A 27,243-nucleotide genomic window follows, 5' to 3' on the forward strand; every position below is an offset into this window, starting at 1 on the left:
ATATTGTATGTCAATTATATGATCCTTTTGTAATGAGTATATCTACTGTCCAGACAAAACGTTGACTTAATTCCACCCATTATGAGTACTTTCAGCTATTGCATTCATCGTAATATCCATTATATAGCCAATGAAAAAGATAACTTGCCTTGAGTGGTGGCGGCGGTGGTGTGTGTGTGTGTGTGTGGGGGGGGGGGGGGGGGGGTGGTGCCACGTAGCTTGCCATCAAGAGAGCCAAGGGAGCCTTGCATTGGGGGCAGTAGCCGTTGATACAAGCTTGTCTGTTGTAAGCCGGGAAGAAACGAAATCAGGTTATAAACTCCCTAGGGTTTAGGGTTTAGCCGTTGATACAAGCTTGTCTACTACCCCCAATTTCAATTTTTGCTGTTCAAATTAAAATGCAAAAACGTCTTATATTTTATTACAGAGGGATACCTTTCAAGGGTGAGGTAAACGTCAGGAGATGCATGTGTGGTCCAGGAGACAAGTGCTCACGACAACCAAAACGTATATGCATGTAATAAAGTTAAATCCTCATGTATAATATATGTATTCTGTTTAAAGTGTTTTCACTAATTATATTCAATACATCTTGCTTTAAGGCGGGTGGAGGATCTGACTATTAACTTACATCTAGGCTATCTTGTTTAGATTTAACTATGTATGTAAATATCTCCAAAATGAATTGGTGGACTGGGATCAGAAGTCTGTGTTTGCATACTTGGTTGATTTTTCCATATTGAGAATCACAATGGATGGAGCTGTCATAACTAGGTTAGACTAGTAGCAACATCGATTTAGACATAAAGAATAATAACTGACTTCAATTTATCAAACGCATGTAAAAAAATCAAGCCGCACATGTGCCGGGGTTCGTTCAGTATGCTAGTTGCACGTACTTAAAGAGTTTGCTCGTGCATTTTCACATTGCACATTGTCAAATTGCATTTGTAATATATGTAGTAGTTTTTTAGTGGGCTGTGTGCTAAAAGTATCTCCAGACTTAGGCCTAGTTTGGCAACGCAGTTTTTTCAAAACCATAGTAAATGAAAACCTCAGTATTTCAATGTGTCGACAATGAATACTCCGGTTTTTTAAAACAGCAATTTTTCTCAGTTTTAGCAAAACTACCAATGTGTTTGGCAAGTGCAGTTTTTTCTGTTTTCTGATTTTGACTACTCATTGCATGGATAATCTTGAAAATAGCTAGCTGAACCCAACTGAGCTACACTCAAGTAGTTATACAATGACATGATCAGCTTGTGTTAATTAAAGGCCGCCGCCCGCCGCTTGCATGTAGCCTTGTCATGAACGCGCATGTCCTCTCTCCTAGATGCTAGGATATGTAGTAGAGTTATCTTGTACCTCTGGCGGCATGGAATCGATCGGCTATAGCCTGCTCTGTACAACTATGCTCCAAGTATAAATTGATCTACTGCATGATCTAAACCTTTGTGCATGCGGTTGTGCTCCCAGTCAATGCTAAATCATGGCATTCGTATGTGTATGTGCGCCATCCAATAGGATCAAACATCTAGCACGATCTAATCAAAAAGCTGCCTTTTGTTGTGCTAGCACAATAGTCAATGATTGAAGAGATCAACAGCCAGGAAGAAGATGTACTCGAGCGAGCCTTTCTCAGTTTAGAAAAAAGAGGTTGGGACCTCTTTTCAAATACAGCAAAAAAACATGGTTTTAGATATACTATGGTTTATAAAACTGCAATATTTGTTGAAGCCAAACACGTCAAAGTATTTAAAACCGGGGTATCTAAAAAAACATGGTATTATCTGAAAACTCCGAAAATACCGAGCAGCCAAATGCAGCCTTATCTTTTCTAGAAAACTGAATTTGGCAAACTGGATTTCCCTCTGTCTATGCAACTTGCATAAAAGTAGGTGTCCTTTGTATTAATGCACTGTACAACTACGAGAAGGTATAATCAGTTGTAAACAAAAGAACCACGAGAAATGAATAATAAAAGCACATATTTATATATCAATTCTAGATTTCATGCCATGTTAGCAAGTATGATGTGTAGAAAAGCTAGAATACTTTTTGTGCCATTTATTATATAAACATGAACAGTAGGCTCATATATCATATTCATAGCAATAATTTGCACTATGTAGAAGATCAATGGGTACCATCATCTTTTTTATATGAAGGTTGATGATTTATCTCTTCCCTGTTATCCATTTATAGATCTTTTGAGAAGATTGACCAAAATGCTCCACATAACTTGCAGAAAGACAAAGGTACTTCACATTATTTGAGTATATAGGATGTGGAAATTTGACACATTCATATCAACTGAAGTTACCTGACAGTTGTATGTTGTGTCAAACTAAGAAAACACTAGTGTGTCATAGAAGGTAGAAAAACTAAATACACAATGCCATTCTTAGAATTGCACGAGGTGAAGTAGTACAATTTATATTATATCTTAGCGCAAGTTATGTAGTGGAATTTGGCCCATAATTAGTTCAAGAACAAATGTACTGGCAAAGCAATGTACATATGATTGTAAAGAAGAATTGATGGGGATTGTTGAGAGAGCAAACAAAAGAAGAATCACCAGAATTGAGAAAACAAATTGATCACAGAGCATGCGGAAAGAGGGTACAGACTCACCGGTTCACAAACCTTGCCCACTAATTTGAGTATTCACCTGAACCAAGTAGTAGGCTCACACAATTCCAAACGAGAACCACCATGATCTTCATGTATCCAGCAACACATATCATGCTTCTGAAAGTATATTTTCGTCATTAGTCAAAAATATGGAAGCTATAACCTAAGGGTGTCATTGTCAATGTTTCTATTGAACTATGAAAATTATGCAGCTGATTAGAAACACGAGTGCTATAACTGTAAGAGCATCTCCAACCAGACATAGATAATTTGACGCCCTATATGTCCGAGGACACGCCCAGATATGTCCGCGGACAGCGCCGACCAGCCTCACATTCGTTTGCATCCGCAGCCACCCCCTCATATCCAAACCCTCAAATCCATACACAAACATACAACATAGATCAAACACGTACGCCCATTTCTAGCATATAGTTGATACTTGTCCAGACATGGCCATATGGGGCCAATCACCAATATGAATGATCAACGGTTCCTTAACCATTTTACGGAGGAGTGATCCATGCTAATAATAACAAAAACTAGTATTAAAATATGTCCATGTATTATAACAAGAACCTACATAGATAGAGCAAGTACTAGAAAGGAGACCAGTGGATAATTTGGTACACACAATAATAAGGAAAGCATAAAATTGCAGACCTAAACATGCACTAAAATAGATAACAGAAGAACCACAAGTCTTATCAGTAAAACCTAGACTTTAGGGATTCCTAAGAAATCAACAGTGGAGTAGTCCCTTGGCCACCACTACTATAGTTTTCCAGTGGCGAGTGTTTCGAGGCGCCCGCCACTGGTAATTTTTTAGTTTGTTTCTCTTTTTCTAATGGCTTACTCTTTAATTGTTATAGTTGGAGTCCAGCTTTTCGGGGAGGAAGATACAACATTAGAAGCTCCTTATAAAACTTTGGCACTTTTTTGGGTAAATTTGTTATTTTAGTGCATTCAATGAATTTCAAGCTATTTAATAGAGGTAATGGTTGTTTTTATGTAAATGAAGTCTGAAAAAGATGAGACGTGGAATGGTATAAAGGTATGGCACCTAGAGGGTGTGGCAAAACATTGAGTCATAGGGAAGTTTTGATGCACTTCGCTAAGAAAGTGGAGAATCTATGGGGAAAATCATAGTTTCAATGGGATTGTATTAGGTTTGAAGGAGAGCTTTCCATTGGAACTTTTTGTATGTTGAAGATACACCATAGCGAGTTACATGTAAAGATTTGGCACATTTCTAGGTTAGTTTGATACTCCCTCCATTCCAAAATATAAGTTGTATTACTTTTTCCAAAAGTCTAACTTTTGCATGCTTGATGAAGTTTTTAGAAAAATGAATTAATACTTGTAATATTATTTTTTATCATATTTATTTAGTTATTATAATATTTATAAAATCTATTATGAATGTGTTCTCATATTTACTTATTTATTTATTATAGCAGAAATTTATATTTTGTTCTGTAATCTTTTTCAAACATACATGTATTTGACTTACACGAAAATTGACAGACCTTATATTCTAGAATAGAGGGATTATTTTTAGGGCATTTAGTGCATTTCTAGCTGTGGATATACTAATTTGAACTACATGTACATTAAAAGATGCCAAAAAATTGGTGCAAGTTCTTGAGCATGTATTCAGCTCATAGATGCAAAAAATGCTTGGAAGCAATTACAAGTGAACTATTTAGTTCTTGAGTATGTATTTTGAAATGCAAGAAATGATTGAACTTCCCATCATGTTTCAAATTTCCAAGCAATTGATTCATGATACCCAATATATGCAAACTACCTTCAATATTACCTTTCGTCCAAGTTTTCATTTAATGTAATTTTAGTTGAAATGCGAATTATATTCAAAATTAAATAGAAATATATTCGTGTAATGCCTAAATATAGCAAATGGAACCTAAAAAGTTCAAACATTTTTCATACAACACCATAAAACATTGAAACCCCAAAATACCATAAACCCTTAATAAACAAAAAAAACCTAAGAATGTACCTGTGGCCACCATGACTATTGTGGATGAAATAGGGGGCCATGTTACTAGTGACGGATGTTTGCTACCTGCCCAACACTAGTATGTGATTGACAAGTGGCGCTCACGAAAATTGACCTGTCACTGGTGTGCTTGGCGCACCGCTTGCCAGAGCCCATGTTACCCGCGGCGGGCAGGAAATGGTGCCTACCATTGGTACCTGCATACAAGTGGTGGGACAAAATGCCGCCCTCCACTCGTAAGTGGCCAAATTACCAATGGCGGGTGCATATGGCCGCGCACCACTAGTGAGGCCCCACATGTAAGCAGTTCTGGAGTAGTGGTAGTGAGAGATACACTTGCAAATGTGGCATCACCCAATCGTATCATACCCTTCGAAACTAGCTACGATATTACCAACCTGATAATTCTCTCAATGATCAATAAAGATAGATAGGCGGGATGTAGGGCTCCAAACCGTCTGGTAGCCTCAAAACTGGGTAAAACCATCGAGTCACCTTCATCCCCGTCGAGATCCCTTCAAGCACCACCCTATATTCATTGTCTTCCACCACCTCTAGTAGATCAAAAGTTTGGTGGTGCATTAATTAGTGATCGATATTAACGATGCCATATATCATTACAAACATAGAGAGAAAGTAACAAAAACATCATGCTTGTACTATAGTGATGTGTATATACACTAACACTCAAGCTTAGTGAAACACAGCTAACTCAAGTTATTATCATTGAATCGATCCATAAACAGCCTCTCGGCATCTCACAGAGGTATTTTATACTTTTCACTCAATTGATAACTCACACAACTGGTTTGCCAAAAAACGGCTACATTGCTCACAACCACTTCCCCAACATAACAACTTTTCGACATCAAACATTTGAATCTACTTATTTTTAAGCTGCGTGCCAACGCCCTCTTTAAGCACGTACAAAGTCATCATGGTAAGAGCCACCAGTCCCAAAAATAACGACGCTATTGGGGATTTAGGTACTCTAGCATCCCTGCAATAGGATCCTCAGTCCACATAGTTTTTGGTGAACACCAACATTTTCCCCCAACCCCCCCATGTTTTCGACAAAAGGGTGAATTTTACTCACTAAAAACGAATCATCCAGTTGATGCAAACACAATGAGCACACACCTGACCTTTGCATAGCTAGTATGCACATAGCCAACACCGTTGCACACACACAATAAGCACACCGATAAATAGGAAAGTCATACAATATCAAAGCTATACCTAAGCAAGGAAAAAGAGAAAAAACTTCAAAACAATGATTAAAAAAAAGTACAAGAATGACCATTGCTGCTCCAACCATCTGTTGACACCACAAGGAAAATGAGGTTCTTCAATAGCAATGTCTACATGAAGGGAACGATGCTCGAGTGTCACCGCCTACACCGGATCCAACCATCAAAGACAAGATTCTATGTTTTCACCGTGAAGAACAAGTCTCCGCATATCCGAGCAATGCCTCCAACAAGGTAAAGACAAAAAAACATTGCCATTGATAGGTATAACCAACCTGGGTTAGACCTAGGATTTTCACCCCGGAGCTCAAGACCGGGTACTCGCGAAGCGCCACCAAATCGATATCAATCATGTGTTGTTGCTACCACTTTTCCTCGATCCCAGCATGTACATGCGTTGGGCAAGAAATCCCACTGCCGCTACTACACAACACCCTGTATGTCAAGCCATTGTTGATAGGTTGCATCGCATCGCCAAACAAAAACTAGCCAGAGTGAGAGCCTCCAAAACCCACGATAGTATAAAAATATGTACATGTACTATAACAAGTACGAGTCGTGACTTCAAAAATATGTCCAAAACTCACAATAGTATAAAAATAGAGCACTTCAGTTGCATCTCGCAAAGTCGCCAGTACGAGTCGCTGATAGTGGCCACCGGCTCTGGGAAGAGAAACCTTCTTGAAGACTTTATGGTGGCCACTGCAATCCATAGCTTGAGTGGGCGTCCTATGCCGCCACCCATAGGATGGTGCCGACCACATCGAGACCTCTGTCAGCCAGGTCCACGAATCAGCCAAGCATCGCCACATTGAGCACCTCCATCGGGAACCTGCACTCCTGACACATGTCGGCGGTGCCTCCGCATGCTTCTGGAAGCCATGCATCTTCCCCGTACTCAGACCCAGCCACTGGGGATCCTGTGCTCCAGCCATAGCGTTGTCCCCCCGCCACAATCCCCACCAATAGTGAAGGAAAGAACTGGGGCCACCAAGCCGGCACCAGCGCTTAGCCATTAGCCAAGGCCCACCACCGCACGTGCACCACGGAATGCATCGCCACCACCTTCCGTGGGGCACACACGGGCTTTTCCGACGCCCCCTCTGGCGGTGGTGTGACTAGGTTCTCCTCTAGACCCCAGTAGTCGTCTTCGCATGTTTGGTGGCTCCACCCAACTCCCCCATGTAGAGGGTGAAATACAACTCCCCTAACAATTGTTTTTGTGCCGCACAAACTTCCACCGCCCTACCTCCCTCGACCCACCCCCACACGTCCTAGTGCCTTGTGGTAGTCGAAGCTCACTGCTTCTACCGCCTCGTCCACTCTATCCGCCCCATTTTTAGCCATTTGAGTCCCACTGCTACCCTATGTTGCTCCACTGTCAGACGTGCCTACATATTCGTCATGGAACTCCATGGCCATGCCTCTCCGGAGCATGTGGGGCCTTATTAGGGTCGTACTCACCCGACCATGCAGATGGAGTTCATTGCTCGCACGCATCCTGGACCGAGTTCACCTCCCGGCGCATCCCGCCCGCCATCGCCTGCCGCCTTCCTAGCCCCAAAGTTCAACACTAGTCGCTCCAGCAGAAGTCGCTACTAGTGAAAGAAAGATAGAGCGAACAACAACTGACTTACGGGACATTAGGGAACCCCAAAGCAACAACTCCAATAATCTAAAAAGTGATACTATTGGAGATGCTCTATGTGAGGGAGTAAAACGCAGCACTCCTATGTGCAATAATCCGGAAAGTGATACTATTGGATACGTGTTGGACCTCATATACTTGTGGAAAAATTGTCCTCGTGGGTTTTTACCCTTTTCTGAAAAGTGTGGAACGCCCTCAGCCTCAGTGATGCATGTAGCCTAGCTATTTTTGATTATTCTAAAGTTCATCATCCGGCTACAATAAAATTCAACAAAATACTGGCACTCCTGTTTTTTTTTACCTAAGTGGCCATCCATTTGTCTTGTTCGCACAGGTGCACTATGGTGATACCTGTTTGGGAGAAAGGGTCTGTAGGAGATCGGAAGGTATATGGACATGTCTTGGCATTCTTCAACAGCGTGATGTGGACACTGTATGCCTCGACGGATCTCCCCAACAAGCTCCTGCTCTTCGTTGTCAGTGGAATGGGAATCGTTGTTCACTTTTCCTACACCACCTTCTACATCACGTTTGCGGAACAGACCAAGCGTTGGCATGCCGTATTCATTCTTTACGTATTCTTGGTTGTCGCCTTAATAACGGCAGTATTAGTAGCCGCGATGGTGCTCATCACTCATAGGTGGAGTAGTACTTTTGTCGATGTCATGGCTTCGATATCGGGAGCATCTACACAAATTGTTCCAGCATATGATCTGGTAAGTGCAAGCTATGGCCGGTGAATTGCACTTCCTAGCATGATTATCAATCTATTGTCCGTTTTCTCGTTGGTCGATTGAAACCGATCGTATTTGTACACCAGGTGATGGTGATCATGAAGACCAAGCAGGTCAACGACAAGAATCCACTAATCATGGCCGTCCTCTCCCTCTTAAGTGCATGTACTTGGGCTCCCTACGGCTTCATGACCGTCCCGGTCAACCCCTACGTCGTGGTACTTAATATCTATCCCCGGTGCCATCAATATAATTCATCGTACCGAAGATCCCTATGTGAACAAACTTATGTTCTGATCTACTCAATGTTGTAATAATATCTCCATTGTATGAATGCTACACTTGCTCATTGCTATCATTATGTGTGTGCAGGTACCGAATGTCATGGGCATTGTGTCCACAACTGTGCAAATAGGTGTATACTCCTGGCTGCTATACCGCAAGACCCGCATCCACTCCGTCCGAATAGATGCAGTGGACCACAGCTGCAAGCAGGAAGTAGAACTCTCCGTGCCTCCAGTCTAGAGACGAGTGTTTTTTGACACCGAGCCAAATTGAGACTTAAATTTGAACCAAGTATGAAAGTTTTATTCATGGATGAACGATCTATCTATGAAAGCGCATGGATCGATCCATTGCTCCGTAAGAGTCAGATTTGTCACTAAATGAGAAAAAAGAAAACATAGTTTTGAGTTACAAAAACAAGTTTGAAATATATTCATCTAGGGACTAAAAGGACAAATATGTGGACTATTTCTGTAACTCCAATGTCATGTAACTTTCGTAGTGTCTGAATTGCCACGTTCAGTCAAATGTAATGCATATGTTATCTTATTTGCTGTGTCTAATTCACTCCAATGTATGTATATGACAATCGATGTTCCTCAATGTGTTTGTGATGGTCAGCGGTCATGTTGACTTATTCATATTGCTGATGCACAACCATTTTCTTGTCAAAACTGGCGATTGTCCTGGCACCTCGTCCCCGACGGGATATTCTCTGTTCGCTCAACACCTATTCTTGTGACCATTCCTATCTGGAAAGCACCATTTCCACTGAAGATAAGGATTTTCTTGTGGCAGCTCTTACGAGGTTGCCTCTCCTCGGGGAAGGAGGTGGCAAAGCAGAACGGGTCTGGCGATGGCCCATTTCTCTCTGTGGGGTCTGTGAGGCTCTGGACCTGTGGCAGTCCCCAGATATGGGCGAGTTCTGGAGGCTCACGCCAACCGTACTGGTAGGAGGAGACACCTAGCGTTCTCGGCCATGACCTGGGCCATATAGACTACACACAACAAGATTGTTACCCCGTAGATCTTTTTGCAGTGTGCTTTTGACTTTGTGGTCAAATTTCTGACAGCATGGTTGATGATCTTATAGAGAGTTTTGCATCGCCTTTTTTAAAAGATGGCTATGTTGCTATCTTTTATTTTTTGCACTTGTAGTTGTTGATTGGTTGTTGTGGTTGCTTTGTTTATAAAGCAGGGTGAAAGCCTATTTCGAGTGTATATGTTTTAAAGTTTCTACATGTCTAAAGGGACCGAAATAGATTGGCATATACTACCAAGGTGCAGTACTATACCACTATATATCATGACCTCATATGAGCATTCTACGAAGTAGACGCCAAATAATACAACAAATTAGTGTAAGCTGAGTAAATAATTGTAAGTTAGACATGCTTTTACATCTACTATATCATTCGATTTGAATTCTTATGATATGGATCATACGTGTGTACCTTTCTTATATAGCTTCTAGTTCCTCAGGCCATATTTCTGTGGTTGACGTCCACACTTCTGAATGCAATCTCGACACATGTAGGCACCGGTAAAATGTCCATCTTGTGTGATGCATACATGCACATTGCATGCAACCTCTGTCTTTTAAGTTTACCGTTACCTGCATGAGATAGTGAAACATTAATTAAGCTATTATAGGATAGGAAGATACTCCTGCATAAACTTGGTATTATTCTCTATACACCATTTTTTTGCGGGGTAATTCTTTATAAACTAGAAACATGGATTATATATGCTTCTATATATGTACATATTGTGGATATTGATGTTTTTCTTTACATATTTGGTCAAACTTTATTAAAATTGACTTAGAACATGCATAATCTATATGCATATATTAAATTTTGTTGGGGGGATATTTCCTGAGATTATGTGCAACAATAAATGAAGATGTACATACGGACTTAAAAAGTCCTCACATTTCTGCACCCATTCCTGCCTATTAGCCTCGTCTTCAGTCCTCACATGCCTGACTATAAATTTGCACTCGTCAATCTATAAGCTGGGTACTTCTTCATCTTCGATTGTGACAGAACAGAAACTGATAAAAGTGGAAATGTAAGAGTGTGAAAGGAAATAATAAAAAGCTTAAAAGTAATGTTCATGTATTTTAAAAAGACATGTTCACATACAAACTTCCCCACGAAAAAAACATACAAAAACTGCCGAGCATAAATAAAAATCACATATTCAAAATTAAATATCCATGTAGCTAGTACTACTCTATAAAACATAGTATGTGTTTCCTTCAAGAAAATTTTCATATAGAAATGGGAAATAGAGAAAAATATACTCCTACAAAGGGAAAATGCAATTATTTGACACAGGCGAAAAAGGAACAAAACACAACACTGAAAAAAAGGAAAGTAGAAAATTGAAAAGAGAAAACCAAAAAGTAAAGAAAAACATTAAGACACACGGTGGCTGGAGGAAGCTGGAGTTTGGCCGGGGAGGTGGAGCAGAGGCTGAGGGAGGAAGATAAAAGGAGGAAGCAGAAGGAGCAGGAGATAATCGACTCACAGCAACAGCAACAGCAACAACTAAAAAAAACTCAATTGCCTGACATATCCACGGCCCTGCTTCAAGAATTGAGAGCTACGCCACAGAAGGAAAAGGAGGATGTTAGCCTGGGCGTTCTTCTTCTTCTTCTTCCCGACCCAGAAAATATCCTCCATTCAAAGACGAAGTGTGCATATGTCTAGCATGTAGCACACATAGTGCATGGTTGATCACTGGAAATCGCGCGAACGACATGTGTATCGATCACTGGAAATCTGGATCATTTCGTGATGGTTTGCGAGGTACAAAGAGCGCAAGTAATTAAGCAAAATTGGGTATAGAACACTAACCTCGAGAGAAAGCTGGAAGGAAGTCAATGACGTCCTTTGCTCTTCGCTGGTGAGAACAAGCCACCAACCGGGGATGCAGAACTGTGACGAGGCAAATTAGAGTAGGTGCGCCTTGCTGATGACAAGAGGGAACATTATAAGCAAATTATAGCAGGTGCACAATGTGGATGACAGGACGAAACATAAGGAAACACGCGACGTTGACTTGACTCGGTCATACATACACAAGTGTGAAATCTTTTCAGTCATAAAAAAATAAGTGTGGAAACTTGGAAGTCTTTCCGTCATACCTGATTCATTTTCATTTTTGAATGAACAGGAAAGATTGCTGTCATGTCGTGACGAAGCTACTAAGGAGACCTGGGCGTCCGAACCGCGTAACGCGGTACCAAACCACACTGCTAACCGCGTAGTCATCAGAAAACCAAAGCCAGTTATTAATAAAAAACCAGGGATAATAACCAAAAAAAATGACGCCCGACATTCTGGCTTGACTAGGGGCGACTCTTCTCCGGGAGCGTTCGCGCCTCGCCGGCGGCTACCACGAACACCCAATCCAACCATGAGGAGGACCCGCGCGCTTGGTCTACGGGAAATCTGGAAGAAGAAGATGGAAGTCGCAATGCGATCATGGGTGGATCAGGTATGTGTTGATGGGAGGGGTCGAGAGGATTCCAGGAAGTCTGGCCAGAGGGGGTCCGCTCAAGTAACGAGAAGTATGAATCAGATTAGGGAGGTGATGGGGAATCCCGGGATTTATGAGGACGCAGGGCTTTATGTTTGAAAAGGATTGGTTAGGGAATCTGGGTGAATCGGGAAACAGCAACCAAGTAGTTACAAAGTAGTGATACAGAGTAGTTACAAAGTAAAGAAACAGGAAACAGGAAACGGCAAAGATACAGAGAGCTGTAACAGCTTACAACCAAGTAGTGATACTTGCAAACACAAGATATTAAAAGGAGCCTAGCCAGGATCACCAAGGTCACACGCCAAGAGAGCAGCCACACCAACAGCAGGGTGAGGGTTAGCACGAACCAGCATCGACAACCAACATCTCCTCGCCTTCTCCTGCAGAACATGCCAAGATCGACAAGCCAAATGCTTCTACCTCTGAAGAAGACCCCTGTCTTCTCGCCCTGGCTCGAAGGGCGCCGCACCGTCGGAAGGCAGAGTGCTCGCCATAGAGCCGAATGGACACAGCCGGCTGGCAGCCCAGGCATGAGGGAGCAGAGCACCACCTCTGCAGGATTGCCACAACCTCACCACCACCAGATGATAACCACACGTCCAGACGCAAGCTGAAGAATGCCGGCACAAGACGAAGACCTCGCGGAGAAGATGAAGAACAATGAGCAGATCGCCGCCACCTGGTCCTCAGCAAGCAGAGAAGCACCATCCACACCCCCGCGAACCCCAGACAACGCCTCCAGGGAGGTAACAGGGAGGTAACGCCATCGACATGCCACCGCCGCCCACAAGGGGAACCAGGGCTTTCGCCCAAGCAGGAGTGAGGAAGAAGGAGGCGGCAGGGGATCTCGACCAGGCCTCCAAGAAGGGGACCGACTCCAAAAATTGGAGCCGGCCTCGCCGTGGCCGCCAAAGGCCAAGGGTTTCCCCCGGTCCCACACTCCACGCCCAACCACCCGGACCCGAGAGCACGAGCCATCGCGGCGAAGCTGCCATGGCCGGATCGGACCGGTGGGTGCATCCACTGGCAGAGGACCTCGATCTTCACCGGAGCCTGCACACGAGCCACAACCTCGTCGCCCGCGCGACCAAAGTTGTGGTACAGCACTCGCGGCCGCCGCTCGCCGCAGAGCCGGCACCGCCCACGCACCCGAGGCCGCCGCCCCGGCATCCACCCACCACGAGCATCTCCACCAACATCGCGAACAGCCCCAACACCACCCTAGAACGACGGACCAGCACCACCATGACAACCACCCGGAAAGGGGCCTGCAGCGGACGAACACGCCAGACCCAGATCCAGCCGGGAGTGAACCCCAAATCCCCAACCAACGCGGCAGCGGGAGCAGGGGCAGCACACCCAGGCCGAGCAGAGGGGCCACAACCCCTTGCCAGCCTCCCGCCGGCCGCCACCAGCACAGATCTGGGAGGGAGGCTAGCATGGCGGCCAGGCAGGGGCTGGATCCTAGGCTGCCCCCAGAGCACGGCAAGGACGACGACCACCATGGTCGGCGCCGCAGCAGCCAGATCCGGGGGTGAGCGCCGCGCCGGGATGGGTTGACGGGGAGGAGTGGTCGCCGGCGAGGATGGGATGGAGGGGGGCGCGCGTCCGGTCGGGGGAGCACGCAGGGACGCCCCGCCGCCGCCAACCACCGCACGGCGGCCGCTGGCGACGGCGGAGGGAGGAGGAACGAGGCGGGGTGGCCTAGCGCCGACGGTGGGAAAGAACGAATGCTTGCGTCCAAGTGTTATTGACATATACTGACAATTAGGGTCACGCTCATGTGCTCATCATCTGGAAAATTGTTGCCAGATACGGTTGTTAGCATGTCATTATCCGTACTGCTTATAAATACAAAATATATATTACTTCATTATTTTACCAACCAACGACAGCAGAAGCTAGCTGCAAGTACATATTCTCCCGTGCCGGCCATGCATCATCCACGGAAATAAGAACGATACATCTGATGTCGGGCGTGGTTGGGGTAGCAGGCTGAGTCCGTCCCCATGAGATTCTAGCATCTCCATTTATGTCAGACGGTGTGGTGCTAAAATATACTCCCTCATTCCATAACGTAGGACATATAATTTTTTGAAAAGTCAAACCTCGTAATGTTTGACTAAGTTTTTGGAGAAAAATATTTACATCTAAAATGCCAAACATACATCATTAAATTCATCTAAGACGCAGTTTCATATTTTATATATGTGGTATTTTAGATATAAAGAGTTTTCTTTATAAACTTGATCAAAGTTTGACTTTTGAAAAAATATATACACTCTATATTATGGAACGGATGGAGTACTATAGACTTATAATCTTTTATCTAAAGTTTGCAACTAAAATTTAGTTGTTTCATCTTTGAATGGAGGTTCTAGAAACTTCCATAGCCTTCCACGACCTTCCAGAGGTTTTCTAGGGTTGCCCCGAACTTTTTTGGTTCTCCAGTTTTTCCCGGTTTTCTTCATAACATTTTCTTTTCTTCCCAAACTTGTCTGGTGCAATTCACATAAACTCTTGCACTTCTAGTACTCACCAAATCGATGATCCTTAAGCGTGTGTCCCGGCAGCTGGTTCGGTAAATGTAGACATGACCCGGAACTCCTTCCGGTCAATAGTCAATAGCAGAACCATGGACATCCATATTGACCCGCCTACACTTACATGAATTATTATCGAGCGAACAAATTGTTCCGACACGCAGTTCTCTTTTTTCACAATATAACAAAACCAAAGGTGAGACTTATTGGTATCCATGTGAAGCAACACTTGATCACCATACCAAGTTATCCTCGTTACTAGTTTTGTTCTTTCCTTGTTTACATGTCCCGGCATCCCCATGATCGTAGCATGTTGTGTCTGGCCAGATGACGACGGATATAGTAACACAAAGAGGGACCAAAGAATATCTGTCCATCGTTGGAGGAGTGAATCCCAATCTCGACTATCAATTTCATGGACATAATTTTCCAATGCATCCTAAAGCTTTCATTATAATCACCATGTTATGTGTAATGTTAGAACAACCCGAAGTACACCCTCCAACATGTAGGTACTTGATACACTCACGGTCTAAGGAAGTAAGTGAGCGTTAAATTATGTATGACAACACCAGTAACATGTGATGATGTGTTCTCATGGTGTTATCATTTGGTCGGGTCTGTTCACCATTGTTTCGATAACAATGTGCTCCCATTGTTGTCTGCATGCTTCTTACTTTAACAATGCCCTATAATCGGGAAAACAAGATCATCATGCAAAACATGAGTTGCTCTTAAAGGCGAGATTATGAACCTATTATGTGTTTATTATTGCACACATGCAAAATGGGTTTCCCTCCAAATCCCATTAATATGTAGACTAAATAACCGTTACAATTGTAGGACGAAAAATGAATATTAATTACAATATGAAAATAAATAATAACATTTACTATTGCCGTTAGGGCGTATTTCTAACATAATAAATTAACAGTGTTGATGAGATGGGAGAGCTTAAGTACGATCTATTATTAACTTAGTGAAGAAATCCAGTGGAGAGAAAGCCGAACGCGGCCGTAGCGGAGACTTTACAAAGTCGCGAAACCACCTGTTTAGTGGATCCATGTTGTCGACCTGATTGTGCATTGCCGCTTTCACTTGCATATATGTAAATTTTGATGTCGCAAAATATAAACTCTGTCAAATTAATTCCTAGTAAGGTGCACATTTACCCCAACATTAAGCATAATGACAAGTTTCACGAGAATGCAGGTAATGTTCACTAACAGCTCGTTTGGCTCCTATCATTTTGGTCGAATTCAGTGGATTTCATTTGCGAATTCCGGAATTTACTCGTTTGGCTGCACCGGAATTGACCGTCGGACTTCATTTTTAAATTCCAGAGAATTAAAACTTGCCTAGCCCCAAATCCCGTGCCCTCCCCCGTCATTCTCGCCACTCCCCTCGTCCCGACGCGCTCGTCTCCCTTCCTCCCTCCCTTCCCCCACCCTTCCCAGACGCCCGCCGCCGCCGCCAAATCTCCCGTCCACCACCACAGCTGCCATGAATCCAGCCTTCTCGGCCGCCGGCGACGCACCCTCTGCCGGTGAATAGCTCCTTCGTCGACGCCCCGTCCCTCATCCTCTTTACTCAGGATTTCACGGCAACGCACCCTCCGCCGGCGACGCCCCGTCCCTCATCCTTCGAGATCTCAACTCCTTGTAGGTTCCCTCCACCTCTCTTCTCCCCCTCTCTGATGCATCTTTTTTGGTTGAACCCTAACCCTAACCTCACCCCACTGTTCAGCAGCACACCTCCCTCCAGTCACCGACCAGATCCAGACAGTAGATCGACTTCTTGACGACTCCTCCGCCAACCCATGGTTGGTCAGCTCGCCTCCTCTCTCCGTGGTCTCTGTTTTGTCAAGCCTCATACCAAACTGCTTGGTAATCCTATCATGTATTGCCATGGTGATAGACTGGTGATTAGTACATACCCTCAGAATTGATATGACTGGTCATCACTTGCTTTAGATATGATTAGTAGATACCCATGCACTTGTTTTGTTCAGTTTCATGTCCCGGCAAATTAAACCATGCATCAGATTTGGGAACGAAAACAGATAGTGGCCTGCAGGCTATAATAACAAGATATTTGTTCACTACATAATCTAGGAGCATTGCTCGAAATAATTCAAGCTCCTTGTTTGAACTTCCCCACTACCGGACTATTAAATTTATGTAAGCCACTATGTGACCAGTATGTGATCAAATTCTAGCGCTCTGCTTACTGTATATGAGCAGACTCTGTTTACTAGTTATTCTAATGAGGCCTCTGAAGTTCTGTTCTTCTTTCTCTTTACAATACTGCACAACATTTGTCTCCATAGGCTGGTCTTAATAAATAAATAAAATGGTCCTTACTAGTTGAGACAAAAGGATGATTGCAGCGATGCTAGTCTCTGTTGTTTGCTGTCTGAAGCCTAATTTTCCCCAGCTTCAGAATTCTTATCCAACTTAATGCATGAGAAAATCTTCCGCTGGCATTATATATACACTATATATACATGCTATGTTCTGTCATTATATATACACAGTCCTATGTCATTATATATACACAATTTATGGGCTTTTTTCACTATGAGCTAGGCATGTACAGAAGCAATGAGCATGAGTTTTTTGTGTACCACTAGTAATCAAGCTTGAGTGCTTTCTCAATTGTTGTTTTCTTCATCTTAATATAGATGTCGGACTTGCACATTAACACATTGCATGAGGATGAGAGGAGAAAGAAAAGGAAGAGGGCAGCTGCTGGATTTTTTGTGTCGGTTGTCGCGATAGTTCAACACACATATTGTCAGAGGAAGATTAGAGAGCTTGATGATTTCAGTGAGGATGAGGCAGAGATTAGGATTAGAATGCAGATGCTTAGATCAATTTATCAGGGTTCTAACAAGCACTGTTTTGATAGTTTGCGCCTAACTAAACCGTCCTTTGTGGACCTGTGCGCTATCTTGCGTGAAAGATGTGGTTTGGGGGACACATTTTATGTGTCAGTTGAAGAATCAGTCACAATGTTCCTGCTAGTGCTAAGCCATGGGATGAAATACCGGTTAATTGAAAGCACGTATAGATGGGCACTCGAGACAATCAGTAGGCATTTCAATGAGATCTTAAGAGCTGTCCTTTCCTTGTCTCATGAGTTTATAAAGTTACCAAGCCCTTCAGCTGAGCAGCCTGAGGATAGTAGATGGAAATGGTTTCCAGATGGGCTAGGAGCTTTAGATGGCACACATGTTGATGTCCGTGTTTCCGCTCTCAAGCAAGGTAGATACAGGAATAGAAAGCAAGATGTGACCACTAATGTGCTTGGTGTTTGTGACCGGAATATGAAGTTTTTGTATGTCTTAGCTGGATGGGAAGGTTCTGCATCAGATTCACGAGTGTTGCGAGATGCAATGTCACGACAAGACGCTTTTAGAGTTCCACATGGCAATTCTCTGTCTTGGTACGGTAGAACAACTAAGTTATAATATTTCAATGTAAATATAATATCTAATACTTGTTATTTTTGCAAACATTAGGAAAATACTACCTTGTAGATGCTAGGTACACTAATGGTCCGAGCTTCTTTGCTCCATACCGGTCAATCTGGTACCATTTGAAAGAATGGGCGGCTAATGGAAATAACCCACAAACTCCAAGAGAGTTATATAATATGCGACATGCATCAGCTAGGAATGTGATAGAGAGAACTTTTGGTCTACTAAAGATGAGACGGGCTATTTTGAGGACTAGTTCATTTTTTCGCATACGGAATCAGGTATCACATGGTATATTGCAAAACCAAGCCTCCGTTTATTTTTAGTTTTTATTAACTCGCCAATAATACCATCTCGCAGATTCGTGTCATTAATGCTTGCTGCATATTGCATAACTTTCTAAGAGATAGGCAGAGAGAGATGGATGATATAATGCTAATTGACATGGCTAATCAGTTAAATGATGCTGCCATCGAACATCCCGAAGAACCAAACATGATTAGACATGTTGAATCAACAACTGAGTGGAACAACAAGCGAGATACCTTAGCTCATCAAATGTGGGCAGATTACCAAAGGAGACGCGGGGGAGCCAATCATTGAATTCATTCATTTGTATGTTCATATATTTCATATGCCTATTTTTTGAACCCCCCTCTCTCTCTCTCTCTCTCTCTCTCTCTCTCGATTCTACGTTTGTCTCATACATGTATTGTTGCTTGCAGGAAGATATGGATGTGGAGAAGAGAGGAGGTAGAAACTACCTTCCTGGACGGATGAAATGGACGAGGCAATGTTGAATGTGTTCGTGGAGCATTACAATAGAGGGGACCGTGCTCAAAATGGGTGGAAGCCGCATGTTTTCACTGTAGTTGTCAATAATGTTCGAGCCAAGTGCAATGTGGATATCACAAAGGAGAATGTCATATCAAGGTGCAAGACTATTGATAGACACTATGTCAATGTCAGCAAGATGTTGTCAACGAGTGGTTTTGGGTGGGATTGGACCCATAACAAGCTTATGGTTGATAGTGAGGACGTGTGGAGCAACTATGTCAAGGTAAGCACTACATATTAAGCAACTATGTATTCATGGCATGGCCATGAGATTCAGTTTCATCTTTCATGTGGTCAAGTTTCTTACTTAATTACTATCTTTTGTTGTCACTCATACTTGTATTGATATATCATGATGTCCATGTTTTCTCTTTGGATTTGTATTTGGTGTTTGGATGGATGTGTGTTACATTTTCCACCATGACATGTGACTATCTGTCTTACATGTTTTGCAGGCAAACAAAGATGCCGCTTGCTATAGGCATAAGGTCATAAAGTTTTGGGACTCAATCAGCCTTGTCTTCTCGAAGGATCATGCCACGGGAACCGGAGCCAGAACCGCCGCTGAAAGTGCTGCGGAAATGGCTGCGGAGAATGTGAACAATGTCAACATCGAGTCTGCCGCGACATCTTCTACTCAAACCGGTGAGGAACAGAAGAAGAAAGATACCGATCAGATGACTCAATTGCATCTATGCTTGGTGAAAAACTGGATAATTTTACAAGCGCCTACAAAGCTGATATTGCTCAAGTTGTTCCTCGCGATAAACCCTCCTCTCCCGAAGAAATACTTGATGCTCTCAATGCAATTGCTGGACTTGATGATGATGACTTGCTGGCAGCTTATGATATCCTCATAGCAGATGACCGCAAGTTCAAGGCTCTTATGGCGCTGCCTGAAAGGATGAAGAAGAAATGGATCCTCAAGCAAATCAACCAATGAAGGTATGTTGCTAGAAATGGACTGCTCATGTCCCTCGTAGTTAGAGAAATATAGTTGTTTAGTTAACATGTGTCCCTTGCCTTTTGATTTCCCCTCTATGATTCGGTCTCGTCTCCACCATAATTTTTTCTTCAGTCGCATTGTGTACTATAGCTGGTTACCTGTCTCATTCATCATAAACTGGGATTTCAGAACTAATGATTCATATGACGCAACTTTTTACCTCTTTGCCTAATCAATCTCGAAAACAACAGTCTGATGCATTTATTTATAGGGCCAGACCCAGCACTGCAATATTTGAGATTCCTTGGTCTTTAGAGTGCTCAACAGCTCGGGATCTTGTTGTCTTCTAGTAGGAGTAGATCATGGAGGAATGAATGGTCATTGGACCTTGTGTTTGTTTAATTAGGGTCAATATATTTCTGTAGTTATTTTTGAATGGTATGCGGCAGTTCACTGTAAGTCGAGTCTTGATTAGTCTATGCTTTTGTAGCTTGATAAACAGATTCTTCAATCTCATGTTGGCCTGAATACCATGAAAACAAACACTGCAAGTATATGAGGTAGTAATGTGATGCCTTGTTAAGGAGCCATGAACCTGTCATTGATTAGGTTCAATTGCTGAACATTTCTCATAATTTTCTTGTGTTCATTGGGAACCTTGTGACCCTCTTTAGAGATATCATGACTTTGAGGAAACTTCATCTATCTGTCTTTAGTGTAGAGTTTATGTTACTTCAGATTTCAGAGTGCAAGTTACAAACGCGAAGAAAAATAACATGAGTTTTCTACTTGATTCAATGTTTCACCGCTCATGAATTTTGAGTTGTGACTCTTCAAAATTGATGACTTTTTGACCTCTTTGCCTTTTATATATAACTTTGTGTGTTGTAGCTTATTATACAGAAGAAAAATATGAGTTTTCAATTGTGCCAATTAATAAATTAAGACAGTATTTTAAAAGCTTTACATTTGCTAACTACTACAGTAAGTTTGCTTACATGCTTCTGATGATGTCTGTAGGGTAACAACAAAGCCTGAAGGCCAAACCAAGATCTAGATGCAAGTTCAAGCCTCTTTAATGGATGCAAAGATTTATTTTTTATGGTCCTAATGCATTTGTAATGGTTTGAAGATCTTTGTTTCCGACGAGCACAAAATTTTACCCTTTAATGACTCTTCAAAGATGTTATCACTATTATTATCTACATTATAGATTATTATATTTGAATGTTTGAATGTGTGGAGATGATGTTGTCTAGATCTTTTTTATCTTGATCACTGAAAAAATACACAGTTTTTTGGGGGCTGATTGTCATTTTTTAGATAGTAAATGTGTTGATTGTGCATATTGAGATATGCACATAGCAGACAAACAGCATATGACATTCATTTCACAAATCCCCTCTGGCAGCAAAACAACAAAATTGAACTTGGAATTCAGATCCCACAAAATGAAATGCTCACAGGAATAAGATTTCATTTCATTTTCACCAAATGAAATGAAACTCTGGTTCCTAAACGAGCTGTAAGTATTAGAGTAGATACTTCTAGAAACACTATTTATACTAAACATTTTTAATTTTTATACTCATATCTTAAATCTTGACCAAGTGGAATATTGATACACTTTTTATTATAAATTATTAACTATATCATCTATTGTAGTTCACAACATTATGAACGTAATTATATTGGTAATATTGAAACTGTATTTGTTGTTATACAAATCAAATGTCTACCATTAGAACATTTCAGTGCTAATGTAGAACTCTAATTTTTAGGACTAAGAAATAATCATTCTTGTGTTACATATATTTTTTATATGTGTTTGTGCCTATTTTAGTATGTGTGTATATTTACATGGGTAGCTTAGTTCACCAAAAAATTAATATGACATGCAATTAATATGACACGCTTCTATCAGGTTTCTCGAAAACAAAAGTAATGCACAATTCTAAAATTATTATCTTAATAGAGCTTTGTAGAACAAGATTATCTAGCTTAGTTTTAACTAATGAAATTTCTAGATGTATGTGGTGTGAACGAGTGGTTTATCTCTGAATCCACTCCACCCTCTTCATTTTTATGGCCAACACTTCTATTTTCACTTGGTGCGTTTTCCATATATATGTCTAGTCGGTGCAACTAATGCACGAACCAAATGTTCTTTTAACCACTCAAACCAGTCCAACCCATTATAATTTGTGCATTTCATGATGTCATTTGGAACGAACTATTGTAAGAGAGGCAAGCGAATGTACAATCACACATCTATGTTTCTTGACACAGTGCAACACAATCGCAGAAAAATCCCATATTTTCAAACTTCACGGAAAACGTCACATTCAGAGCTGTAAATCGGATCAAGGGTTTGGCAACATATATTATTGCCCGGACCTGTATATAGTTATTTCATTCGAAGAACCTGGTGGGATTTTTTTAGAACGGAGACGCTAGGAGCGTCCGGCTTTAAATTAATAAAGCCCACAACAGAACAGGCATAGTATCAGAAAGACGGTCACACACCCATTCACAGCAACACGGCCCAACAATAACGATAGTCTAAGAAGGGTCCAAAAGCCGGGCTACGAGCTGATTACAAGGCCAAAGCCCCTGAGCAGAAGCACGCAGGCTCGCGAAAACAAAATGAATGCCCCATCGTCAAGGAGGCATCGCCGGCTCCCTAGCCGCCACAAACACTTGGTGCACCCGCAGTTGTGCTATCTTCATGAGATCAGTGTCCTTCCGCTTCGCCAACGGACTCCATTGCTGCAAGAGGATAGAGCATTTGCATATAATGTTAGTCGGGTGCGACGGGAACGTTCCTTCTATGGTAAACTTGTTGCGTGTGAGCCATAGCGACCAAAGCATCACTCCGATACTGGTCCAGAGCACCCGTTTTGCCTGACCCTGCACCGAATGTAAGAGTTCTACAAGTTCGGAAGTGGATCGAGCATCCCAGGCTATCCCCCCAGCCTCCCGCATGGCACTCCACGCGAACCGATCAAGAGGGCAGAGAAAAAAGGCGTGATTCACGTTTTCTGGGTTACCATACAGCGCACACGCTCCCGTTGTCGGGCCATTCCTTTTAGCAATGTTGACAGAAGTGGGTAACCGGTCCCGGAACAATTGCCATAGAAAGAATTTGATCTTAAGCGGTAAGCGAGTGTGCCAAAGACCTTTCACCTCTCGCTGTGCCGACCCCTGGCACAGTTTGTGGTATAAGGATTTAACGGTAAACCTCCCGGAAGCGTTGAGATGCCAGGACACCCTGTCCGGCTCGTCTGATAGCATCACTAAGGTCGTCAGAGCCAGCAAAGCCTCCCACCTTGCTAACTCCTGCACGTCGAGGTTTCGGCGGAAAGCTAGGGCCTGAGGAGCAGCCATAGCCTCAACCACCTTAAGTTTCGGATGAACCACTAGGGATTAGAGCTCTGGGAACTCTTCCCAGAGTGATCGGTCGCCCACCCAGAAATCTAACCAGAAACGGGCAGAACGACCATTGCCGACCGTAAACTTGGCCCCTAGATCGAAGGCCAGTCTAATGGTCTGCAAATCTTGCCAAAAGGGAGAGCCCCTTGCTTCCCCTTTGAAGAAATTCCCGTTTGGGAAGTACTTGGCCCGAAGGATGTCGGCCCATAAGCCCGTCGTCCCTTGCGATAGCTTCCAAATCCACTTACACATCAGCGCTAAATTGTGTAGCCTAGTGTTAATGATCCCTAATCCTCCCAAGGATTTGGGTCTACATACCGCAGCCCACTTGACCAAGTGCTATTTGCGTTTTAGGCCCGTCCCTTCCCAAAAGAAACGAGCCTGAGGCGTGTCCAACTTGACGCGAACCCCTTCAGCCAACAAGAATAAGCCCATTGCAAACATGGGCAAGGAGGAGAGACTTGAGTTAGTGAGGACAAGTCTCGCCGCAGAAGACATGAACTTGCCCCTCCAAGGGCTCACTTTCTTCCCTGCTTTCCCAGTTAACGGAGTCCACTCCTCTATTGTCACGCGGCGCGGTGCGAGGGGTAGGCCTAAGTACCTAAAGGGGAACTTTCCCACTTTACAGTTTAGGAGGTCCGCGATACGCTGCTCCTCCTCGCTGTCTATCCCCATAGACAACATTTCGCACTTGTGAAAATTGATTTTAAGACCGGACGTGAGTTCAAAGCTCAAAAGCAACGCTTTCACAGTGGCAATATTGTGGGCGTCCGGCTGAAACAGTAGCATTGTGTCATCTGCGTACTGCAAGTGCGAGATCCCCCCTGGGATAAGGTGGCCAACCACTCCCTTGATGTGGCCAGCCGTGGTCGCCCTCCTTAGCATAGCCGCAAGGGCGTCGACCACAAAATTGAACAGGAGCGGGGACATGGGGTCACCCTGACGCAATCCCCGCTTGTTCCGGAAGAAACTCCCAATCTCCCCGTTCACCGAGATAGCTGTCTGGCCACCCGTGACCAGTTGCATGACTCTGTGAACCCACCCGGCCGAGAAGCCTCTACTAAGGAGGACCTGACGCAAGAAATTCCAGTTGACACAGTCATAAGCTTTCTCGAAATCAAACTTAAGGATAACGGCCGACTCCTTAGTGCGCTTAAGTTCATGGATGATCTCCTGCAATGCTAGCGCACCCTCCAAAATGTTCTGACCGCGAATAAAAGTTGTTTGAGTGCGACTAATAGTACATTGAGCGATCGGGACTAGGCGCATGGTTGTGGCTTTGGAGCAAATCTCGAAGGGGACGTTAATGAGCGCTATAGGCCTAAACTGACGGATATTGTCCGCACCCGCCACCTTGGGAAACAGAGACAGGATCCCAAAGTTGAGCCGGGAAATGTCGACTGTTCCGCGCATGAAACCATTGCACACCTCAAAGAGCGGCCCCTGAAGCAGCGACCAGAAGTGTTTGAACATGGCAACAGGCCAACCGTCCGGTCCTGGCGATGTGTCTGCTTTCATGCCCCGCAAAGCGGCGTCGATCTCCTCTGGAAAAAATGTGAGCCCCAACTCCTCATTTTCCTGGTCAGTGACCAATTGGGAAGGGTCCCAAAGATCAGCGCGCACCCCTGCTCGCTGCTCCTCGCTCGTCCCCACGAGTTGAATGTAAAAGTCGTAGACGTGCCGCACGATCTCCGCCTGCGTTAGCAGAAGCCCCTGATCTGACTGCAGACGAAAGATCGGGCACCTGCGTCGTCTCCTGTTGGCATAGGCGTGGAAGCACTTGGTGTTTGCGTCACCTTTTAGCACCCACTTGAGGCCTCCCCGGCGCCTCCAGTATTCCTCCTCCGCACGGAGAAGTGACTGCAGCTGATTTTCCAGAGCGTAACGGCGGACCCATTCTTGTTCGGAAAAAGGCCGCGCATCCGCCTGCCTATCGAGGCTCGCAATCTCTGCTACAATACCTTCCCTTAGCGATCTATCTTGACTGCCTAAATTGCCCCCCCAGCCTTTTAAGCTAGCCCGCAGGCGGCCACCAACCGCAATCCAGAAATCCATTGGCCGCGCTGGTGGCCCACCTGACTAACACAATCGATCCACCTTGCCCTAAAGATGGAGTCGAATTCGGGTTTTTCGAACCACGCCGTTTCAAATAAGAAACGAGGGATGCGCCCGACCCTGTCCTTCCCTGAGGCTAGGATAAAAGGCACGTGATCTGAACCGATCCTAGTTTCTGCGATCAGCAAGCTCAAAGGGAACAACAACTCCCAGTCAGGTGATATAAACACCCTGGTGGGATTCATCTCAATGCTGTTAACTGTTGGAAATATGCCCTAGAGGCAATAATAAAATGGTTATTATTGTATTTCTTGTTCATGAAAATTGTCTATTGTTAATTGAATAATTGTAGTAACCGGAAACCTTAATACATGTGTGAATACATAGACCACAACATGTCCCTAGTAAGCCTCTAGTTGACTAGCTCGTTGATCAATAGATGGTCATGGTTTCCTGACCATGGACATTGGATGTCATTGATAACGGGATCACATCATTAGGAGAATGATGTGATGGATAAGACCCAATCTTAAGCGTAGCACAAGATCGTGTAGTTCGTCTGCTAAAGCTTTTCTAATGTCAAGTATCATTTCCTTAGACCATGAGATTGTGCAACTCTCGGATACCGTAGGAATGCTTTGGGTGCACCAAACGTCACAACGTAACTGGGTGGCTATAAAGGTGCACTACAGGTATCTCCGAAAGTGTCTGTTGGGTTGGCACGAATCGAGACTGGGATTTGTCACTCCGTATGACGGAGAGGTATCTCTGGGCCCACTTGGTAATGCACAATCATAATGAGCTCATTGTGACCAAGTGGTTGATCACGGGATCATGCATTACGATACGAGTAAAGTGACTTGCCGGTAACGAGATTGAACGAGGTATTGGGATACCGACGATCGAATCTCGGGCAAGTAACGTACCGATTGACAAAGGGAATTGTATACAGGATTGATTGAATCCCTGACATCGTGGTTCATCGGATGAGATCATCGTGGAACATGTGGGAGACAACATGGGTATCCAGATCCTGCTGTTGGTTATTGGCCAGAGAGCTGTCTCAGTCATGTCTGCATGATTCCCGAACCCGTAGGGTCTACACACTTAAGGTTCGGTGACGCTAGAGTTGTTATGGGAATTAGTGTGCAGTTACCGAATGTTGTTCGGAGTCCCGGATGAGATCCTGGACGTCACGAGGAGTTCCGGAATGGTCCGGAGGTAAAGATTTATATATGGGAAGTCCTATTTTGGCCACCGGAAAATGTTCAGGATTTTTCGGTATTGTACCGGGAAGGTTCTAGAAGGTTCCGGAGTGGGGCCCACCTGCATGGGGGGACCCACATGAACGTGGGTAGTAGGGGCAAGGCCCCACAACCCCTGGTCAAGGCGCATCAAGATCCCCCTTAGAAGGAATAAGATCATATCCCGAAGGGATAAGATCAAGATCCCTAAAGAAGGGGGATAACAATCGGTGGGGAAGGGAAATGATGGGATTTCTTTTCCCCACCTTTGCCAACGCCCCAATGGACTTGGAGGGCAAGAAACCAGCCCCCTCCACCCCTATATATAGTGGGGAGGCGCATGGGAGCCGCACCCCTTCCCCTGTCGCAACCCTCTCCCTCCCCAACACCTCCTTTGTAGTAGTAGTGCTTGGCGAAGCCCTACCGGAGAACTGCAAGGTCCACCACCACGCCGTCGTGCTGCCGGAGCTCTCCCTCAACTTCTTCTCTCCCCTTGCTGGATCAAGAAGGAGGAGACGTCCCTGGGCTATACGTGTGTTGAACGCGGAGGCGCCGTCCGTTCGGCGCTAGATCGGATAT

The 27,243-nt window shown here is 43.8% G+C and overlaps 1 long non-coding RNA gene and 1 pseudogene across 3 annotated transcripts; one reads left to right on the plus strand and one right to left on the minus strand.

Annotated features, from left to right (window-relative positions):
• Positions 1-206: 206 nt before the first annotated feature.
• On the minus strand, positions 207-13,893 carry LOC147982755 (uncharacterized). 2 transcript variants are annotated; one of them, XR_015615507.1, is made up of 5 exons: positions 11,729-13,893; positions 11,439-11,553; positions 10,509-10,630; positions 10,029-10,189; positions 207-2,751 (listed from the first exon to the last, which is right to left on the minus strand). It is a non-coding gene; the product is annotated as an uncharacterized LOC147982755 (long non-coding RNA). The 2 variants fall into 2 exon arrangements; XR_015615506.1 differs by lacking the exon at positions 207-2,751 and having other exon boundaries at positions 2,788-10,189.
• Positions 13,894-16,053: 2,160 nt separating this feature from the next.
• LOC125531396 (uncharacterized) lies at positions 16,054-21,360 on the plus strand (annotated as a pseudogene). Its single transcript, XR_015615508.1, has 5 exons — positions 16,054-16,330; positions 16,416-16,491; positions 18,876-19,210; positions 19,443-19,932; positions 20,954-21,360. The product of XR_015615508.1 is annotated as an uncharacterized LOC125531396 (transcript).
• Positions 21,361-27,243: the final 5,883 nt, after the last annotated feature.

The sequence above is a fragment of the Triticum urartu genome, chromosome 2A (assembly GCF_056163025.1).
Source record: "Triticum urartu cultivar PI428250 chromosome 2A, HENAU_Tu73, whole genome shotgun sequence".
Classification (NCBI taxonomy): domain Eukaryota; kingdom Viridiplantae; phylum Streptophyta; class Magnoliopsida; order Poales; family Poaceae; genus Triticum; species Triticum urartu.